Genomic DNA, 21,282 nt, shown 5'->3' on the forward strand with positions numbered 1-21,282 from the left:
TGTCTGTCTGTCTGTCTTCCTTTCTTCATTTATTTCTTCTTTTATTACTTAAATACTTTTTTGAAATTTTTATGTAGTTTTATTTCATGTGCCTTGGTGTTTCGTCTGCATTTGTCCTTTTGTCCTTTTGAGAGAGTCAGATCCCCTAGAACTAGAGATACAGACAAATGGGAGCTGCCTTGTGGGCACTGGGTATTGAACTTGGGTCCTCTGAAAGAGAAGCCAGTGCTCTTCAACCACAGAGCCATCTCTTCAGCCTGAGTATGGAAATTTCTATATCTGATTCTCACAACTTAAGCAACTCAGGGCTTGCACTCTTGATTTGATTGAAGACATCAGGACCAGTTCATATTAAGTCTGCATTTAGCCTTCTTGGTCAGAAGATCATTCCTCCCCTACAGAACAGGAGCCGAAGGAATCCGCTTTTGCTAGACCTCAGATCCCGCTTTGATGTTGCAGTTGGTCCAGTCCTACCACAGAAAGCCTCACTTGATCCTTTCTTGCTTTAAAGTAGCCATCTGCCCTGGCTTGTATAAGAACTGCTCACTTTTAGCTCTGAAACTTCTAAATCCTGGAAGTCTCCTGGGCCTCAGAAAGGTTGATCGCTCTATTAGGAGGAGCAATGACCTTAACATTTTTCTTCTGAATAAATCAAACTTGCAACTTTGAGGTTGATTTAATATTCATCTTTTTTATGTCCACCCTTGTCTTGCAGCTCTGGGGATCGAACCCAGGTCTTTGTGCACATTAGACAAATCTTTTACCACTGAGTCATATCCACACTACGTACCGGTCCCTTACAAGTTCTGCCACGAGTTTCCTATTTAAGAATGCTTATTTACTCGCTTCACTGTATTTTGTAGAAGGCCAAGGAACTGTCTGTTGCCTTGCGTTGAATTTTCAGGACTTCCAAGAATCTATGCACGAGTTAGCGTTACTTCATAATCTGCTGTGCCTCTTCCTTTAGTAACAGGACAGCTGTCTGGTTTTCCTTAGATATTGAGGAGGCTTACCCTAGAATGTCCTAGAACAGTTTGTGTCATTCTCTTGGTCAGAAGAAGTGCTTATGTGTGGCTAGGATTGATCTTCAGATGGGTATGAAAACCAAATCTCAAGACAACGTGTGCTCCTTCTGATGCTTAACAATGGTCCCCTGAGCTCGCAAGGAAGTCAAATGTCTCTATATCTATGCCCAAACTCCCTTCTCTGCTCCAGCCCCCTGATATAGATATTTCTAATGCTCTTTGTGGAGGTGCCTGACATCAAAGGATTGCTATATTAAGACAAGAATGGAGATTATTTTTTTTAATAATTAGGAAATCTTTTGCCTAACTAATATATTTCTTTATTTAAGAGTTATTGTTTTAAAGATTCTTTCGTGTTTCAGAATTTTTTTTTATTTGTGTGCCTGTGTCTGTATGGGGATATGCACACATGTCTGTGGTTACACATGAAGGCCAGAAAAGGCTTGGAGGTGGAGTTAGAGGCAGTTAAGATTTGCTCAGCCTGGGTACAGTCTTGGTTCCTCCAGCCTACAGAGGGGGTTAAGCTTTGGTGAAAGTGTGTACATTCAGCAGTTGGGATACCGTATTGTTCCTCTCCTTTTTGGTTTCAAATGAATAATAAAGTTTATGCAACTTACTTCAGTTCAAGACAACTGTTGAAGTTTGACCAGGAATTCTCTTCCATAGTTCCATATTCTGAATGCTTGGTTCCGTGCTGGTGTATACTTACAGGTAGACACTGCAGGTACCAATGTCTGTGAATAGCTATGAAAGGCAGAAAAAAAGTATAATCCCTCCTGGAGCTTGAGTTACAAGCAGTTAAGCGCAGCCTTCCACTGAGGGTTGCCGTCGAGGGCTCTATCTGTTCTACAGTCTTTTATTTTCCCTCTGCTTATTGCACATCGTCAAGTCAGCAACCCTCGCCAAAAGTCTGTGCAGCCATGATCTTCTGCTTCACAACCTAAACCAATGGAGTCCAGGACTATGGACTGAGAGCTCTGAAATCGTGGGTCAAAATAAATATCTACTTTTTTATTTATTTTTTTGACTTTTATTTTTATTGGATATTTTTATTTATTTACATTTCAAATAGTATCCCCTTTCCTGGTTTCCCATTCATAAAACCCCTACCCCACCCCTCTCCCCCTTCTTCTATAAGGGTGTTCTCCCACCTATTCATCCACCCCTTCCCATCTCCCTGCCCTGACATTCCCCTACACTGGGGGGCTCGAGCTTTGGCAGGACCAAGGGCTTCTCCTCCCATTGGTGCCCAACAAGGCCATCCTCTGCTACATATGCAGCTGGAGCCATGGGTATGTCAGTGTGTACTTTTTGGATGGTGGTCTAATCCCTGGGAGCTCTGGTTGGTTGGTATTGTTGTTCTTAAGGGGTTGCAAACTCCTTAAGCTCCTTCAATCCTTTCTCTAACTCCTCCAATGGGGACCCCATTCTCAGTTCAAGGGTTTGCTGCTAGCATTCATTCACCTCTGTATTTGTCATGTTCTGGCAGAGCCTCTCAGGAGACAGCTATAACAGGTTCCTGTCAGCATGCACCTCTTGGCATCAGAAATACTGTCAGGGTTTGGTGGCTGTATGTATATGGGATGGATCCCCAGGTGGGGCAGTCTCTGAATGGCCTTTCCTTCAGTCTGTGCTCCAAGCTTTGTCTCTGTATCTCCTCCTATGAATATTTTTGTTCCCCCTTCTAAGAAGAACTGAAGCATCTGCACTTAGGTCATCCTTCTTCTTGAGCTTCATGTGGTCTGTGAATTGTATCTTGGGTAATCTGAGCTTTTGGGATAATAACCCCTTATCAGTGAATGTATACCATGTGTGTTCTTTTGCGACTGGGTTACCTCACTCAGGATGATATTTTCTAGTTCCATCCATTTGTCTATGAATTCCACAAAGTCATTGTTTTTTATAGCTGAGTAATATTCCATTGTGTAAATGTACCACATTTTCTGTATCCATTCCTCTGTTGAGGGACATCTGGATTTTTTTCTAGCTTATGGCTATTATAAATAAGGCTGCTATGAACATAGTGAAGCATGTGTCCTTGTTATATGTTGGAGCATCTTTTGGGTATATGCCCAGGAGTGGTATAGCTGGGTCCTCGGGTAATACTATGTCCAATTTTCTGAGGAAATGACAGACTGATTTCCAGAGTGATTGTACCAGCTTGCAACAATGGAGGAGTGTTCCTCTTTTTCCACATCCTCGCCAGCATCTGTTGTCGCCTGAGTTTTTTATCTTAACCATTCTAACTGGTATGAGGTGGGATCTCAGGGTTGTTTTGATTTGCATTTCCTTGATGACTAGGGATGTTGAACATTTCTTGAGGTGTTTTTCAGTCATTCAATATTCTTCAGCTGAGAATTCTTTATTTAGCTCTGCACCCCATTTTTAAATAGGGTTATTTGATTCTCTGGAGTCTAACTTCTTGAGTTCTTTGTATGTATTGGATATTGCCCTCTATTGGTTGTAGGATTGGTAAAGATCTTTTCCCAATCTGTTGGTTGCTATTTTGTTCTAATGACGGTGTCCTTTTCCCTACAGAAGCTTTGCAATTTTGTGAAGTCCCATTTGTCAATTCTTTTTTTTTTTTTTTTTTTTTTTTTTTTTTTTTTATTAACTTGAGTATTTCTTATATACATTTCGAGTGTTATTCCCTTTCCCGGTTTCCGGGCAAACATCCCCCTCCCCCCTCCCCTTCCTTATGGGTGTTCCCCTCCCAACCCTCCCCCCATTGCCGCCCTCCCCCCATAGACTAGTTCACTGTGGGTTCAGTCTTAGCAGGACCCAGGGCTTCCCCTTCCACTGATGCTCTTACTAGGATATTCATTGCTACCTATGGGGTCAGAGTCCAGGGTCAGTCCATGTATAGTCTTTAGGTAGTGGCTTAGTCCCTGGAAGCTCTGGTTGCTTGGCATTGTTGTACTTTTGGAGTCTCGAGCCCCTTCAAGCTCTTCCAGTTCTTTCTCTGATTCCTTCAATAGGGGACCTATTCTCAGTTCAGTGGTTTGCTGCTGGCATTCGCCTCTATATTTGCTGTATTCTGGCTGTGTCTCTCAGGAGCGATCTACATCCGGCTCCTGTCGGTCTGCACTTCTTTGCTTCATCCATCTTGTCTAATTGGGTGGCTGTATATGTATGGGCCACATGTGGAGCAGGCTCTGAATGGGTGTTCCTTCAGTCTCTGTTTTAATCTTTGCCTCTCCCTTCCCTGCCAAGGGTATTCTTTTTCCTCATTTAAAGAAGGAGTGAAGCATTCACATTTTGATCATCTGTCTTGAGTTTCATTTGTTCTAGGGATCTAGGGTAATTCAAGCATTTGGGCTAATAGCCACTTATCAATGAGTGCATACCATGTATGTCTTTCTGTGATTGGGTTAGCTCACTCAGGATGATATTTTCCAGTTCCAACCATTTGCCTACGAATTTCATAAACTCGTTGTTTTTGATAGCTGAGTAATATTCCATTGTGTAGATGTACCACATTTTCTGTATCCATTCCTCTGTTGAAGGGCATCTGGGTTCTTTCCAGCTTCTGGCTATTATAAATAAGGCTGCGATGAACATAGTGGAGCACGTGTCTCTTTTATATGTTGGGGCATCTTTTGGGTATATGCCCAAGAGAGGTATAGCTGGATCATCAGGCAGTTCAATGTCCAATTTTCTGAGGAACCTCCAGACTGATTTCCAGAATGGTTTTACCAGTCTGCAATCCCACCAACAATGGAGGAGTGTTCCTCTTTCTCCACATCCTCGCCAGCATCTGCTGTCACCTGAGTTTTTGATCTTAGCCAATCGCACTGGTGTGAGGTGAAATCTCAGGGTTGTTTTGATTTGCATTTCCCTTATGACTAAAGATGTTGAACATTTCTTTAGGTGTTTCTCAGCCATTCGGCATTCCTCAGCTGTGAATTCTTTGTTTAGCTCTGAACCCCATTTTTTAATAGGGTTATTTGTTTCCCTGCGATCTAACTTCTTGAGTTCTTTGTATATTTTGGAAATAAGGCCTCTATCTGTTGTAGGATTGGTAAAGATCTTTTCCCAATCTGTTGGTTGCCGTTTTGTCCTAACCACAGTGTCCTTTGCCTTACAGAAGCTTTGCAGTTTTATGAGATCCCATTTGTCGATTCTTGATCTTAGAGCATAAGCCATTGGTGTTTTGTTCAGGAAATTTTTTCCAGTGCCCATGTGTTCCAGATGCTTCCCTAGTTTTTCTTCTATTAGTTTGAGTGTGTCTGGTTTGATGTGGAGGTCCTTGATCCACTTGGACTTAAGCTTTGTACAGGGTGATAAGGATGGATCGATCTGCATTCTTCTACATGTTGCCCTCCAGTTGAACCAGCACCATTTGCTGAAAATACTATCTTTTTTCCATTGGATGGTTTTGGCTCCTTTGTCAAAAATCAAGTGACCATAGGTGTGTGGGTTCATTTCTGGGTCTTCAATTCTATTCCATTGGTCTATCTGTCTGTCTCTGTACCAATACCATGCAGTTTTTATCACTATTGCTCTGTAATACTGCTTGAGTTCAGGGATAGTGATTCCCCCTGAAGTCCTTTTATTGTTGAGGATAGCTTTAGCTATCCTGGGTTTTTTGTTATTCCAGATGAATTTGCAAATTGTTCTGTCTAACTCTTTGAAGAATTGGATTGGTATTTTGATGGGGATTGCATTGAATCTGTAGATTGCTTTTGGTAAAATGGCCATTTTTACCATATTAATCCTGCCAATCCATGAGCATGGGAGATCTTTCCATCTTCTGAGGTCTTCTTCAATTTCTTTCCTCAGTGTCTTGAAGTTCTTATTGTACAGATCTTTTACTTGCTTGGTTAAAGTCACACCGAGGTACTTTATATTATTTGGGTCTATTATGAAGGGTGTCGTTTCCCTAATTTCTTTCTCGGCTTGTTTCTCTTTTGTATAGAGGAAGGCAACTGATTTATTTGAGTTAATTTTATACCCAGCCACTTTGCTGAAGTTGTTTATCAGCTTTAGTAGTTCTCTGGTGGAACTTTTGGGATCACTTAAATATACTATCATGTCATCTGCAAATAGTGATATTTTGACCTCTTCTTTTCCGATCTGTATCCCTTTGATCTCCTTTTGTTGTCTGATTGCTCTGGCTAGAACTTCAAGAACTATATTGAATAAGTAGGGAGAGAGTGGGCAGCCTTGTCTAGTCCCTGATTTTAGTGGGATTGCTTCAAGTTTCTCTCCATTTAGTTTAATGTTAGCAACTGGTTTGCTGTATATGGCTTTTACTATGTTTAGGTATGGGCCTTGAATTCCTATTCTTTCCAGGACTTTTATCATGAAGGGGTGTTGAATTTTGTCAAATGCTTTCTCAGCATCTAATGAAATGATCATGTGGTTCTGTTCTTTCAGTTTGTTTATATAATGGATCACGTTGATGGTTTTCCGTATATTAAACCATCCCTGCATGCCTGGGATGAAGCCTACTTGATCATGGTGGATGATTGTTTTGATGTGCTCTTGAATTCGGTTTGCCAGAATTTTATTGAGTATTTTTGCGTCGATATTCATAAGGGAAATTGGTCTGAAGTTCTCTTTCTTTGTTGTGTCTTTGTGTGGTTTAGGTATAAGAGTAATTGTGGCTTCATAGAAGGAATTCGGTAGGGCTCCATCTGTTTCAATTTTGTGGAATAGTTTGGATAATATTGGTATGAGGTCTTCTATGAAGGTTTGATAGAATTCTGCACTAAACCCGTCTGGACCTGGGCTCTTTTTGGTTGGGAGACCTTTAATGACTGCTTCTATTTCCTTAGGAGTTATGGGGTTGTTTAACTGGTTTATCTGTTCCTGATTTAACTTCGATACCTGGTATCTGTCTAGGAAATTGTCCATTTCCTGAAGATTTTCAAATTTTGTTGAATATAGGTTTTTATAGTAAGATCTGATGATTTTTTGAATTTCCTCCGAATCTGTAGTTATGTCTCCCTTTTCATTTCTGATTTTGTTAATTTGGACACACTCTCTGTGTCCTCTCGTTAGTCTGGCTAAGGGTTTATCTATCTTGTTGATTTTCTCAAAGAACCAACTTTTGGTTCTGTTGATTCTTTCTATGGTCCTTTTTGTTTCTACTTGGTTGATTTCAGCTCTGAGTTTGATTATTTCCTGCCTTCTACTCCTCCTGGGTGTATTTGCTTCTTTTTGTTCTAGAGCTTTTAGGTGTGCTGTCAAGCTGCTGACATATGCTCTTTCCTGTTTCTTTCTGCAGGCACTCAGCGCTATGAGTTTTCCTCTTAGCACAGCTTTCATTGTGTCCCATAAGTTTGAGTATGTTGTATCTTCATTTTCATTAAATTCTAAAAAGTTTTTAATTTCTTTCTTTATTTCTTCCTTGACCAGGTTATCATTGAGTAGAGCATTGTTCAATTTCCACGTATATGTGGGCATTCTTCCCTTATTGTTATTGAAGACCAGTTTTAGGCCGTGGTGGTCCGATAGCACGCATGGGATTATTTCTATCTTTCTGTACCTGTTGAGGCCCGTTTTTTGACCAATTATATGGTCAATTTTGGAGAAAGTACCATGAGGAGCTGAGAAGAAGGTATATCCTTTTGCTTTAGGATAGAATGTTCTATAAATATCTGTTAAGTCCAATTGGCTCATGACTTCTCTTAGTCTGTCTACATCACTGTTTAATTTCTGTTTCCATGATCTGTCCATTGATGAGAGTGGGGTGTTGAAATCTCCCACTATTATTGTGTGAGGTGCAATGTGTGTTTTGAGCTTTAGTAAGGTTTCTTTTACATATGTAGGTGCCCTTGTATTTGGGGCATAGATATTTAGGATTGAGAGTTCATCTTGGTGGATTTTTCCTTTGATGAATATGAAGTGTCCTTCCTTATCTTTTTTGATGACTTTTAGTTGGAAATTGATTTTATTTGATATTAGAATGGCTACTCCAGCTTGCTTCTTCTGACCATTTGCTTGGAAAGTTGTTTTCCAGCCTTTCACTCTGAGGTAGTGTCTGTCTTTGTCTCTGAGGTGTGTTTCCTGTAGGCAGCAGAATGCAGGGTCCTCGTTGCGTATCCAGTTTGTTAATCTATGTCTTTTTATTGGGGAGTTGAGGCCATTGATATTGAGAGATATTAAGGAATAGTGATTATTGCTTCCCGTTATATTCATATTTGATGTGAGGTTATGTTTGTGTGCTTTCATTCTCTTTGTTTTGTTGCCAAGACGATTAGTTTCTTGCTTCTTCTAGGGTATAGCTTGCCTCCTTATGTTGGGCTTTACCATTTATTATCCTTTGTAGTGCTGGATTTGTAGAAAGATATTGTGTAAATTTGGTTTTGTCATGGAATATCTTGGTTTCTCCATCAATGTTAATTGAGAGTTTTGCTGGATACAGTAATCTGGGCTGGCATTTGTGTTCTCTTAGGGTCTGTATAACATCAGTCCAGGATCTTCTGGCCTTCATAGTTTCTGGCGAGAAGTCTGGTGTGATTCTGATAGGTCTCCCTTTATATGTTACTTGACCTTTTTCCCTTACTGCTTTTAATATTCTTTCTTTATTTTGTGCGTTTGGTGTTTTGACAATTATGTGACGGGAGGTGTTTCTTTTCTGGTCCAATCTATTTGGAGTTCTGTAGGCTTCCTGTATGTCTATGGGTATCTCTTTTTTTAGGTTAGGGAAGTTTTCTTCTATGATTTTGTTGAAGATATTTACTGGTCCTTTGAGCTGGGAGTCTTCACTCTCTTCTATACCTATTATCCTTAGGTTTGATCTTCTCATTGAGTCCTGGATTTCCTGTATGTTTTGGGCCAGTAGCTTTTTCTGCTTTACATTATCTTTGACAGTTGAGTCAATGATTTCTATGGAATCTTCTGCTCCTGAGATTCTCTCTTCCATCTCTTGTATTCTGTTGGTGAAGCTTGTATCTACAGCTCCTTGTCTCTTCTTTTGGTTTTCTATATCCAGGGTTGTTTCCATGTGTTCTTTCTTGATTGCTTCTATTTCCATTTTTAATTCCTTCAACTGTTTGATTGTGTTTTCCTGGAATTCTTTCAGGGATTTTTGCGATTCCTCTCTGTAGGCTTTTACTTGTTTATTAATGTTTTCCTGTGCTTCCCTAAGTGTGTTCAGGTCTTTCCTGAAGTCCTCCAGCATCATGATCAAATATGATTTTGAAACTAGATCTTGCTTTTCTGGTGTGTTTGGATATTCCATGTTTGTTTTGGTGGGAGAATTGGGCTCCGATGATGGCATGTAGTCTTGGTTTCTGTTGCTTGGGTTCCTGCGCTTGCCTCTCGCCATCAGATTATCTCTAGTGTTACTTTGTTCTGCTATTTCTGACAGTGGCTAGACTGTCCTATAAGCCTGTGTGTCAGGAGTGCTGTAGACCTGTTTTCCTCTCTTTCAGTCAGTTATGGGGACAGAGTGTTCTGCTTTCGGGCGTGTAGTTTTTCCTCTCTACAGGTCTTCAGCTGTTCCTGTGGGCCTGTGTCTTGAGTCCACCAGGCAGCTTTCTTGCAGCAGAAAATTTGGTCTTACCTGTGGTCCCGAGGCTCAGGTTTGCTCGTGGGGTGCTGTCCAGGGGCTCTCTGCAGCGGCAGCAACCAGGAAGACCTGTGCCGCCCCTTCCGGGAGCTTCAGTGCACCAGGGTTCCAGATGGTCTTTGGCTTTTTCCTCTGGCGTCCGAGATGTGTGTGCAGGGAGCAGTCTCTTCTGGTTTCCCAGGCCTGTCTGCCTCTCTGAAGGTTTAGCTCTCCCTCCCACGGGATTTGGGTGCAGAGAACTGTTTATCCGGTCTGTTTCCTTCAGGGTCCGGCGGTGTCTCCGGCAGGGGTCCTGCCGCTCCTGGGCCCTCCCCCACGGGAGCCCAGAGGCCTTATACAGTTTCCTCTTGGGCCAGGGATGTGGGCAGGGGTGAGCAGTGTTGGTGGTCTCTTCCGCTCTGCAGCCTCAGGAGTGCCCACCTGACCAGGCGGTTGGGTCTCTCTCTCACCGGGTCTGGGAGCAGAGAGCTGCTGCGGGCCGGGATCCGCGGGTGTGGGCCCATTTGTCAATTCTTGATCTAGTGGCATAAACCATTGGTGTTCTCTTCAGGAAAATTTTCCCAGTAGCCATGTGTTCGAGGCTCTTCCCCAATTCTTCTATTCGTTTAAGTGTATCTGGTTTGATGTGGAGGTTCTTGATCAACTTGTACTTGATCTTTGTACAGGGTGATAAGAATGAATCAATTTGCATTTTTCTACATGCTGACCTCCAGTTGAACCAGCACCATTTGTTGAAACTGTTATCGTTTTTTCCACTGGATGGTTTTAGCTCCTTTGTGAAAGGTCAAGTGATTATAGGTTTATGGGTTCATTTTTGGGTCTTCAATTCTATTCCATTGATCTACCTGCCTGTCTCTGTACCAGTGTCATACAGTTTTTTTTTAAAATCACTACTGCTCTGTAATACAGTTTGAGGTCAGGGATGGTGATTCCCTCAGAAGTTCTTTTATTGTTGAGAATAGTTTTCACTCTCCTGGGTTTTTTGTTATTCCAAATGAATTTACAAAGTGCTCTTTCTAACTCTATGAAGAATTGAGTTGGAATTTTGATGGGGATTGAATTGAATTGTAGATTGCTTTTGGCAAGATGGCCATTTTTATATTATTAATCCCTCCAATCCATGAGCATGGGAGATCTTTCCATTTTCTGAGGTCTTCAATTTCTTTCTTCAAAGGCTTTAAGTTCTTATCATACAGATCTTTCACTTGTTTGGTTAGAGTCACACTGGGGTATTTTATATTATTTGTGACTATTGTGAAGGGTGTCGTTTCCCTAATTTCTTTCTCAGCCTGTTTATCGTTTGAGTAGAAGAAGGATACTGATTTGTTTGAGTTGATTTTATATCCAGCCACTTTGCTGAAGTTGTTTATCAGGTTTCAGAGTTCTCTGGTGGAATTTTTGAGGTCACTTAAGTATACTATCATATCATCTGCAAATATCTACTTTTAAAGTTGTTTTCCTTAGGCATTTTGTCACAGTAACCAAATACTGACTTGTATATTTCCTTACAATTAATTTTACTGTGACTAAAAAAACCTGGAAGACAGTATTATGGGCTATAGTAACTGAAAATATTCTAACCATTCAGCCTAACAGCTCCCTCGCTCCTTTTTGCAAAAATAAGATCCTGGGCCTCTCTGAGATATAAACCCTGAGGTCATTATGCTGTGCCTTCAAATTCTTACATTTTCCAGGTGCTCTGCTCTGGGGGTGTCCCATCATGTCCCGGCAGTGTTGCAGGAGAAAGTGCAGGCAATACCTGGCAGCCAGCCTACTTGGCACACTGCACTTCTAAATAAGAAGCATAGCTCACCACGTTCCGGAAGCCAGAACACTGAATGCTGAGGTAGCATGAGTAGCTGGCCTATAGATGAGTCTGCGCTCTCCACACCTCTTTTACTGCACTTCCTCTGCACAGAGACCCTGGGTGTCAGTGCTTTCTATCAAATCCGAGGCAGTGCGCTAACCAATCAGAGTTGATAGGCTTCCACTCGATCAGTGGTTGCTCATGTGCAATAAAGCAGACGCCGATTTATCGCCGTATCCTTTACCTACCCACAGCATTGCTGTCTGGTTGGGAGACACCCAGTAACCACGGCATTGTTCATACTCCCTGCTGGCCACAGCCTTCTCTGACCATCACCCATTTCCCACATCTGTTTTCTTATCCATGTAGTCTCCACCAGTGTTTCATGGTGCCCTGTTCTCATCCCAGAGGCTCCTGGGCTGAGCTCTGTGTACATGGCAAGGATCACATTTTTCTCTTCTAATCGATGACCTCGACTAAAATCATGCATCTTAAGCCTTTTTCCCATGAGTCCACATCCATTTTTATTATTACCATCCTGATGTGAACACATACACACACACACACACACACACACACACACACACACGCATGTCAGCAAGCACACTTACACAAGCATAGAGCGAGAGTGAGAGAGTATAAGAGAGAGCAAGCTATGAGTTATTTTTAGGGTCTAAAAATTAAGACCTGAAGCAATGGTTCAAAGCTTGACTCTCATTCCTTAGGAATAATGGTATGTATGAGATAACGATGACCGAGGGCATGGGGCTAAGGCTTGGTGGACACAAAATGCATCTCTCTATGTCCCATCAGCCTATATGATTTCCTACTGATACCAGTTATGCCTACTGCTTGGGATTCTAATCAAGAATCTAATTTGGCTAGGGTGGTTTAGTGCCAGAATACGCATGGATAAAAGGGGTTATAAAGGAAAATATACAGGTTCTACAAGGCAGATGGGAGGCAGATGGGAGAGATAAAGGGCCCTCCTGGCCTATGATGCAGGCTCAGTCTCTCCTAGCCAGGGAGGTGGTATGAGTACTGTCAACAGATCTGCCCAGCCCCCAGGCAAGCATAGGGTAAAGTAGCCTGTGGGGATTCTGTATTGAAATCTCTGACTCCTATAAGAAAGGGCCATGTTTCCGTTCTAAGACCAACTGCTCATGGCAGAACCAGCCACGCCTCTGGCAGATCAAACACTCAGTTGTTCTGATAGTATCGGAATACACTGGTTTCCTGGTTACAGTTATTGATTTCTACTTGAACAGTCGTAAGGTGATGGATGCGAAGACCAAATGTAGCGGATTGCCATTCTCAGCCGGAATACAGCATTGTAAGGAACCAAAGTGAAAGCTGACTCTAAGTCACTGACAACAGCCATCCTCGTGCTGACCAGTCAAGGAGCAGTCCAGATCAAACGGATGCATGACGTGGTGGGAGGTGCTATCTGCTGGTAAGAATTTCAGAAAGCTTTATAGGGTTGTGGAGTTTGTGGTTTTCTGAGTCCATGTGAATACTTCCTTGAGACAATTAGCCTTCTCTAAATTTCGCATGATCTGTGCCGTGAAACATCTTCATGCCCTCTGGCCACTCCTCTACTGCTGTGGACTGCTAAGCAAATGTGCAGATGGTAGCATGGCGGGAGAAAGATGCACACCAGACTTGTGCTTGAATCCCCTGGAGAGGCCTTACTGGCAGACATGCTGACATTCCCATTTGCATGCTCACATGGTATACATCACTGGTTAGTATGGGCTGCGACACTCTGAGAGAGCAGGCATCTCCTGGAGACGGTGTTCATTGTGTGCTGAGTGACATGAGATGCCTGAGTTGACAGCTAGCCCACATAGCTGAGGGGATGCGAAAAGCTGACTTCAGATCGTGCATCCCGTCGCCACACATGGATTAACATGGCTTCGAAAGGGCTTTTCTTCTTTGCTCTCTAATTTCACATGAAGAATGTGAGGAAAGACAGAAGTAGCAACTAGCAGATACCTTGGGTTTTCTGAGCAGTCCTCTACAAACCATGTCAGTGCCTCCGTAGCTAGAATGAAGATGAGTTTCATTGTGTTATACATTTGTCATATGTGTGTGTATGTATATGTAGATATAGATATAGATATATAGATTATAGGTATATAGATATATAATTGTCTTTAAAAAGCTACCTGAAATCATGTTAGTTGGTATTAGGTGGGAACCCTAAGAGTTTCTTTTTTAGGACAAACACCCATTCCATCTCCACCCTATGTTCTATAGAGAGTGCTGGTGGCCACCTCTATCAGGAGCCCTAAATTTCTAGAAGGATGGGGGCAATCTGGCCTAGATTTTGACACATGGAGAGAAGTTCTTGCAGGAAGTGTCCACAACACAGTTGTTACCAAAGCAGATAAAAAAAATCCTGCAGGCAGCTGGACTTTAGCAATGAGAACTAGAATAAAATGTTGGTGTCAGCGAGAAAAAGTAACCTGGAAATCAACAGTCTATAAATTCTCAGGAAGGATGGAGATGGTTTAAAAAACACTTTAACAGAAACCAAGAGAAAGCATTGATATCAGATAAAGGGATAGGAAACAGGAAGTAAGTTGTACGTGTTTTAGGGGGCACATGTGCTAAGGCCAACTGAGGTCTGATCTAGGGTAGCAGTATTCCTCTGTCTCTGAAGCCATTGGGAAGTAGAAACTGGAGGCTCAGAAGTTCAAAGCCGGCCTTCCTTGGCTACATTCAGAGTTTGAGACAAGCCTGGGTGACACTAGACCATGCATTAAAAAAAATGAAAACCAAGGATTTCAAGGGTTGCTGTAGGGAGCACTGACTACAAAGTCCCAAAGCTCAATCAAATCATGAAAGGGGTGTGCATAACACAAAGGGATCAAGGTCGACACAAGGGAACGACACAGGGTAAGACCAGGTCCAAACAAGTGAAGAAACCAGGCGATTCTGAAAGCTGATTGAGGGAAAATGTTGACTCCCTGATGGTTGAATTGTTTGTTCACTTTTGAAGTTTTTCTGTGCTGTGGGAAGATAGTAACCAGGAGCCCTAGAAGTGGGACACAAAAGGTAAACTGAGACCTCCTCTCCAGTTAGACCTTAGGGCAAGCCCTCTGCAGACCAAATAAATAGTAACAGAAAGCTCTTGAAGGAGTGCCCAAAATCCCTTCCTGTACTGGACAACCAATAAGAAGAGGCTAATTCCTCTTCTCCCCGAAGTCAATAGTTGCCTGGTATTCCTTGTCTAGAGGCAGAACCCCATGAAAAGGTCCTCCCTGCATGTTAGCATGTTCACTGATATTGCCAACATATCAGTTTTATTTATGCAACCATTTCTAGAGAAGAGTATCTCACAGCAGACTTCCTGGTAGTCAACTCTTACACTCTTTCTGCTCCCTCTTCCTCCATGTTCCCTGGGCCATAAATGAACCTGAAGCTGGGATGTATACACATACAAGATGTGACTGTAGCTGGGAGGGACTGGAGGGAGGAAGTGATAAATTATATCTCAATTAAAAGCATTAAAAAAAATCCCTCCATGCTAAGTGAATAGAAAATTGATACTTCATGTCTAGGGAGCTTTTGACTGTGTTTGTGTGCATGTTTCTATGTTATAGTGAGTTGTGGCACCGTGTGTGCTGGACAAACATGTGGGGATCAACAGATAGCCTTAGATGTCAGTTCTTGATCTCTTCCCCCATTTGGGACAGGGTCTCTTGCTTTTGCTGTGGTGTACACCAGGTTAGCTGGCCTGTGAGTTTCTGGACACTCTCTTGCCTCAGTCTCCCATCTCATCACAGTAACGCTGGGCCCTGTTTTATGTGGGCTCTGGGGACTCAAGCTCAAATCTTCAGGCTTGGGCGGTGAGCACTTTTATGCACTGAGCCCTCTCCCTAGCCCATCTTTAACTTCTGAGCCAAGCAAAGATGCAGGATGAGGGTAGTTAAGAAGCTGAGGACCAAAGCTACCATGATACTGGATGGGTGTATTCCACCCATACCCCCAAATACATAAAACAACAGTGGTTGATAGCTGCTTCCTTCCAACATGATCATGAAGTAGAATCTGTTTAACTGATAAGAGTAGAAACTTTTTGATGAGGGCGTCATCCCATAATTCACCAGCACCTCACACAAAATCTGATTCCTGTCTGTTTGAATGACAAATGAAAAGTGATGCCCTCAAACTGGCACATAATTAAACCCTTAAAAAACCTGCTTTAGTTAGGGTTTCACTACTATGAACAGACGCCATGACCATAGCAAGTCTTAACTGCGGCTGGCTCACAGGTTCAGAGGTTCAGTCCATTATCATCAAGGTGGGGAAATGGCAGTGTCTAGGCAGGCAAGGACCAGGAGGAGCTGAGAGTTCTACATCTTGTTCCAAAGGCAAACAGAAGAATGAGTTCCAGGCAGCTAGGACAAGGGTCTTAAAGCCCACAACCACAGTGACACACTTCCCCCAAGGCCACACCTACTCCAACAAGGCCACACCTCCTAATAGTGCTATTCCCTGGGCCAAGCATATTCAAACCACCACATCTCCCTATGGAGAACGTGTCTTAAGTCAGACATAAATTTATTAGTCGCACAGAACCACATCGAGTGAGCTCTGAACTTCAAACTGTTTCGTATTTAAAGACTTTTTTGATCTTCAGCACTCTTACAGCGGACCATCCAATACCACTTCTAATGTCTCAGATAAGTACTTGAAAGAGATGGTGAGAGACATGTGTGTCTGACTTGGTGTAGCCCCACTGGCTTAAAATGTAACCAGTAGAGCTAAGGTGGTAAAGTACACTCACCCTGGGGCTGGTGAGATGGCTCAGGGGTCAAGGGCACTGTCTGCTCTTCCCTGCACCACAGCTGGTGGCTCAGAATTTCAAGTAACCTTAGCTTCAAGGATCCAACACCTCTGGCATCTGAGGGCATTGTCCACTCCATGCATACTCACACAGAGATACAGACGCACATACACTTAAAAGTACATCTTTAAAATGTACTCCTCTTCTGCTTTCTCTAGAAGAAAGCAAAATCAGACATAAAGTCAGTGTTATTAGAAAAAAAATAGCTTCTGGTAAGCCGGTTAGTTCACCTTTTATCTTGCTTTACAACTGAGCACATATACTTTATTTTTGGGTATTTTTTTAAAATTAAAAAAATGTTTAAAAACGTGCAGGCATTGGTTGGAACCATGATAAAATCTATGTACAAATGTGCACGTGTGTATATACACACACACACACATACACACACACACACATACACACACACACACACACACACACACACACACACTTTATATCAGTCAGATCCTCAGAAAATTTCTAGTTGGGGCCTCCAGAATTTGAGTGACATGGAGAGTCGTGAAAACTGTAAGCATTAGGAAGTGGCATCCGTGAGGGAGAAAAAAACTGAATGCCTTGGCGTCATTTAACCTGGAGAAGACAAGGATCCCGTTGATTTAATAATGGCCTCCCGCTTGCGGATAGTCACCAGGCAGAGGATGGTGTCCAGCTGTTTTTCATTTCTACTGAAGACAGGGTGGGGGATGCCAAAAGAAAAAAAATTCGAGAGGCTAGAATTGCACCAAGGGAGATTAGGGTGAGCGATGAAGCAGGTCTTGGTTGATAGGGTTGCAAAACGGGGATCAACAAGCAAATAGAATGTAAAAAAATCCCTCTCCTCTGGAATTCTTAAATTAATGTGATCTGTTGGATCAGCTCACTCAGAGGAGTGGTTTTCTTACCTGTATGCTACCAGCAGAGGGATGGTGGACAGCACGGACTCTGGAGGCCAAGTCTCTCTGGGTGCCACATTTCCATGAGACCAGCAGAGAGTCTGTGGCAGAGAGGCCCAGCCAGTGCCTAGAGCCTGCTGCTGCCTGTGACAAGGCTGCAGCCTCTGCTTGTTGGGATAAGCTGACACTTCCCACCCCTTCCCACTCAGATGGCTCCAGAGTCTTTTAGGATCTAAGTGCCAACTGCCACCTTGAAGCAGGAAAAGTATTTTAAACAAACCCTCTGGTGGATGTGGAGGCCGAGAGTGCTAAGCAGTGCTCATAAGACAAGCCCATTAGACACTTCCTAGGGCCACCCAGAGCTATTAGCTCACCAGGAAGCTTAGCTCTTGCAGAAGAGAGCTGGAACTGGGAAGCCCCAATATTACACCCCCTCTTCTTATAAAATAGATTTTGGACAAAGATATCCTTTTGAATTCTTGATGATCAGGTATCTCCTAACTTTTCTTTTGTTTGTTTGTTTGTTTGTTGTTTTAGCTTCAGTTCTCTCAAGCTTTTTTTAAAATTGAAAACAAATATATAAAGTGGGACAATTTGGTCTTGCAGGATGCTGAAAGGCAGGCCCAGAAGGTGTGAAAGAGGCAATTTAACTTTATTATTAAAAAAAAAAATACAAGTCTAGCACATTGCTCTCCCCCACCCACACACCCACCTACATGTCCTTGAGAAGGGATGCTTGCTGAGTGTCTGTTTTAAATATATTTCTTTAGGTGATGAAACATCCCAGAGAACAGAGCTGTATGTGAAGAGATTTGTGTGGAAAGGAGGATTTTAAAAAACTTTTTTCTTTTCTTTTTTTTTTTTATCTCAACATTCCTTCAAGCAGCCCAGCTTCCTACATCAAAGGAGTTGTGGTCCACCTAAGGGAGGCTCTGCCTCCCCGACCAGTCTTACTGTCCATACATGATTTTTCTGGAAATGCCGTCTTTTCTGTACACTAGATCTATAGCATGCATGGTGACTGGTGATGATTATTGATCTCTGAACACTGGGACGCTGCTGAAAATCACGAAGGTATTTTGAGCCCTGGAATCTGGGCTTGGCTGCATGTTTGGATTAACAACCAGTTAAACCTTGCTAAGGCAATATTTTTCTATGCAGTTAGTTTTTATACTAAACAAGGTTTGTGGTAATTGGATGCCTTACTTGAGCAAAACTGTTTACCAGAAAATAAATCACTCCTGGCACTAAGAAAACACAGGCCGGAGGATTCGCCAGCACAGCCAGTCCATCCTGTTCCTTTCTCATAAACTTAGCCCCAAACATGTGTGTGCTCATCGAGGGTGACTTGTGCTTTGAATTGTGGTCTCTTGATTTCCGAGCCCGTTACAGTGCTTACCTAAACATTTCCCTCTGTTTAGCTGCGCTGCTTCTGGTAATGACTTCTACTTGACTGCTGGGAAGTATCTACTTGCCTTTAGCAAGCCCTGTGGAAAAAGAGAGAGGGAGAGAGGGGGGAGAGGAAGACAAAGATGGGAATAGCAACAGAAGGACAGAGCAGGAAGAAAGAGAAAGGTGCCTTTTTGTGGCTGAAGTACATGGAGACTTGGGAAAAAAAACTGTCTTTATGGAAGAAATTACCACGTGCAATGCATATATACCAGGAGAAAAGGAGGAAGAAAGGGAGGAGGAAGAGGAGGAAAGGGCGGAAGAAGGGTAGCAGATGGTGGTAGCATTCTAGTCTTTCTAACTAGCCATGGGATGACAGATAATTAGGAGTTGAAGGGATTTGAAGGTTATGTGACTGCCTCCTGCAGTTTGGGAAGTGATTGGCATCTAAACACACACTCTAGGTGATACTGCAGTACCAGATGGGCTGTGTAACCAGGACTCCTGTTGACTTTTGTCCTGGATTGACGGTCCTTCTGCCTTCTTGTCTTCTTTGACTCTGAAGAGTTTGCTGCCTAAGGAGGGATTTTACAAAGCAAGGCACATCGGGCTCAGCTCAGTTGGGTACTGAAGGAGGCACTGAGCTCAGGTTATTATTGGTCTTGATATCATAGCAGAACCATGTCAGAAAGGTACAGGGAACAGGGCCCTATGGGGTTCCCGTCCCATGTCTCACAAGTTGTTTCTGTTTGTTGTGAGCACCGCTGTGAATGGAATCCAAGCATGTGTTTGTGTCTGCGGGTAAGAATGCTACCAGTGAGCTGCATCTCTAGGTATTCTCAGGTACTTGAAGTCATTCAAAAAGCCACATTTGAGGAGGCCATTGGTGACATCAGTGTGAGAGGAACATAGGAGAATAGTCAAAAGAGATAAGATTGGGAAACTTTGAAACAAATTCTTGAAGAGAGCGAACGCTTTCTCTCTGCTAAGTATCTTATTTCTGTCAACTATCCTAACCTGTAGCATGACAGTATTAGGGTTGTGGGAGTCGCTGGAAAGTGATTAGGTCATGATGAAGCATCACGGATGGGAATTTTGCCATTACAGGATGACCTTGCAGAGAGCAAGCTCATCCACCACAGGATGCAGTAGACACATGCGCAGACACTGCTATAAGGCAGAAAGTAGTTTCCTCCAGTCACCGTGAGAGGTAATTTTCTATTATTAGTAAGACATCCTGTTTCTGGTATTTTGTTATAGCACTCTAAGATACCCATGGATAAGTGTTTATTGGTTCTATTGCTCTCAAGAAAATGCTGACAGCCCTTGTCATTAGGAATGAATCCAGTTGACTTTCCAACAATGGAAATACCTGGATTACGTCAATTCTGCCCAGAAGCCACAACTGCTAGAAAGGGGAAAATGTTCAACATAACAATTCAAAAAACCTTTTATAATGAGCCTATCTTACAATTTCGGTTTGACCTGAGGTAGTTTATGATACTTATTATGGGAGTATTTCCTGTTAATGTATATTTTCTGACAATAGGGCCAAATCTATGGTTTATGAGAGTCCAGAAAATGAGTTTCAAAGTCTGAGAAGGTTTAATCATTAATGGAGTAGGTGCAATTTATTTTCAGTCTTCATTTCCTTTGCTTTAAAATGATGCTCTGGCATTTACCAGAGAGGCTGGGGTCATGAACCTCAAGGGAGTTTCCTCATTCACTGGTCTCTATGATGAAGCCATTTGCACGGAACTGTGTCGCATGTTGGATTCCAACGCTGAAACCACTTCCTCCAGTCTCATTTGCCTAGACTGGAAACACCTTGAGAGTCAGGACGAAGTGTTAAAACAACCGCAGTATCTAGCAGTTTTCTTCCTAGGTTGTTAAGTGAAAGGACTCCGGTGGGCAGCTCAGGGGAGACACTGAGATGAACTGTCAGGGGTTAAAAGTTTATTAGAAGAGTTAACTTGGAGGACTGACAGAGAGCAGGATGGCAGGATTCTGAGGAGAATCTGGCCCTAGTACCACAGGCAATGTGGTGGGGGCTTTGAGGAGAATTAGGTCAATGGGGCAGAGTAGGAATTGCTTTTTATACTTCTCAGGGACACCTGTGTCCTGGCTTTCTCTGACTCCCCAACAAGTGGCAGAGGAGAAGAGGGAAGGAATGAGAAAAGGGAGATAAACAAAGAGACCCACACTCCCAGTGATAGAAGTAGACCCTACTTCCTCAAAGTTCCACCCCTTACCCAAAGTGCTACAGGCAGGAGACCAAGGTTTTCCTCATGGGCCTTTGAGGAACACTTGTCCAGACCATAATAATCCTCTCCCTTCCATCTCTTTCTTTGTGAGGGACTGGGAGAGAACACCATAGCTAACAGGCAGCATTCTGAACCGGTTCAACCCTCACTGAATAACTAGGGGAGAGAGCCACCGGAAACCACAGTTCTGATGGGCCAGAACTGGGCGGCTACTGAGTGTGTCTTGTTCTGCAATGAAGTGTTTAGCATATTTGTGGAAAATTCATGTGCTCTTGGGAGTGTTTTTGGATTTTTTTACCCCCACGAAGCTCATCTCTTAGGATGCTGTCTCAGACAGACCTTTTGTCACAGGCCAATCTGTTTCATTGACTATTCTAGAAGGTTAGACCTGATCAGCATTGGGTAATTCTAGGGAAGGTATCCTAAAACAAACCAGAGGGATGCTGTTATAGCATGGAATGTATTTCCAAACTTTTGTTTGTTTGCCAAAAGATTTTGATTTTGACTAATTACCTTACATACATTTCAAAGCATATGAACGGTCTT

The sequence above is a fragment of the Rattus norvegicus genome, chromosome 9, assembly GCF_021556685.1.
Source record: "Rattus norvegicus strain SHRSP/BbbUtx chromosome 9, alternate assembly SHRSP_T2T, whole genome shotgun sequence".
Taxonomy (NCBI): domain Eukaryota; kingdom Metazoa; phylum Chordata; class Mammalia; order Rodentia; family Muridae; genus Rattus; species Rattus norvegicus.